Below are 2,101 nucleotides of genomic sequence, written 5' to 3' on the forward strand. Positions count from 1 at the left end.
CATTATTAATATCACAAAACAATAAAATTAACTTAAAGGTAACATTTGAAGAACTAACTGACCCGCTGTAGGTGCATGTTTATTTTGCGTTTTTTATGAAAAAAATAATATCTAAAAACTCGTCCATACAAATGATAAAAGTATTAGAATTACAACCGCTAAAAAATAGATTTTTATTTCGCCATATTTTTATTTAAAACGTATTCTTTTCTCTTGCTTCATCTGCCATTACTAGCTTAAACAAGTCTCCAGTCAGGCCGCAATGCATTATGGGATATGCTGGGCCGGGAAGGATCCATCAGACCTGTCCTTCAAATCGGGGAAAAAGAAGGACGTATTTGTCGGTCGTACCAGAGGAGTCTTTCGGTTTTGGACGGCCTTCATCGCGGCGCTGTGACGTATGTGGCCGACAAATTCAGTCTTCGGAGGACCTGGCCTGCCGTTTTGGACACAGCCTTAGTCTTTGCGCTAGAGCTGATGCTATATTGCCTTTTGTATTAGCTCGGTGCTAGCGCGACAAACAAGCTAAACAGAGGTCCTCCATCCATATTTTCAGTTGCAGTCTGAGTCATTTTTGTGTTCCCCTCTCTGTCATGTGGATGGAGGACCTCAGCGACGAGAGGAGAATGTGTAGTGCTGAGCTAATACATATATATGGTGATAGTGTCTGTGCCATCCACGTCATCATTTACCCAGAGTGCTTTGCGTGTAAATAAAATGGGCCCGTCCGTGTAAAATATTTTTAAACTTTTAGTTTAAAAATTATAAAAACTGAACATCCTACAGTATTTTTACAGTTTTTATTTTACAGTTAAAATACAGTATATGTTTATCAAATAAAGTCTAATGTTACAACTAATCGGGGATCCCTTTAAAGTGTCTGCACATCAGGATGCTGCATTATGACACATCACAGGAAACAAAACATCACACCTATTTGTTGATTATAACTATTCATTTAGTGAGCCTTTGGGCTGTTGGTCCAGTAATTACTGATTAGAAATCACGGTATGCTCTTTTATCAATTTCCCTTTAATGGCCACCATTAGTGACTGTTGAACTTTGCTGTAATGAAAATAAACCTCCTCTTAGGAACAGTCATTTTCTTGTGGCTGGAATCTATGATGTGACACGGGAACACATGTGGAGCTTCGGCTTCACATACAGTTCTGCTTCGTACACTAATATGAACTCATTACACGGCACCATAAATCTTCTTGCGGCCGTGATTGCACGTGTGCACCACCGTCACCCAAAGTCAACCCCAGACCTCTGTCTACTTCAGGCCTCATATCCATGAAAGATGGAAACACTGCAGATGAGGGGAGAGCATTAAGTCCACATTAACCCAAACACAGACACACGAGTCGAGGATGCTTCAGTGAGTTTTCCTCTTTTCATTTAACAGCAATTATAAAGAGCATGAACAGATAGGACGTAAAGAGGGAGATGTGAGTCCTCTTTCTAAATATGCAGCTGCCCATTTGGTGCTATCTGATGCTCTTGACTGAATTACAGTCTAATACAAAGAGAATGTCCTCGGAGGAAGATGGATGGATGAGAAAATGGGGCCCAAGTAGTGAAGGAGGAGGACATGCAAACAGCTGGGGTCGTGGAGACAGAGAGAAAGCTGGTACTGCCTGTGATAATAGCAGGAAAGATGATAAAGAACGCAGAGGTTCCTGTAGGATCCCTCAGGAAAACTTTTCTCAGACACTGTAGTGGGTTTTCTGCAGACCACAACCTATTTGTATATGTTTGTGTGCTCCTGTTTGTTAGTTTGTTAGCAAAATATCTTGTGTTTTCAGAAAGCAAGGGGATGTGTATCTAAAAACTGATGTTTGAAGTTGACTCTATTCAAAATGGCTGCCACAGCTAATCCAAGTTTAAAAACAAAAACACAAAAAATGGCTCCAGAGATCTTTAATTTAAAACTGTGTGAGGTGACAGAAACTCAACGCTAGTTTCAATTTTTTAGATTGTTTTATTCTGGTTTTAAGAGGCTGTGATCACTTGGCTGCTCCAAGAATCTTTCTGCGCCATCACAGGAAGGGAGGAGCTGGCAGTGCACACACACACACACACACACACACACACACAC

This window comes from Austrofundulus limnaeus, unplaced genomic scaffold (assembly GCF_001266775.1).
Source record: "Austrofundulus limnaeus strain Quisiro unplaced genomic scaffold, Austrofundulus_limnaeus-1.0 Scaffold40, whole genome shotgun sequence".
Lineage (NCBI taxonomy): Eukaryota > Metazoa > Chordata > Actinopteri > Cyprinodontiformes > Rivulidae > Austrofundulus > Austrofundulus limnaeus.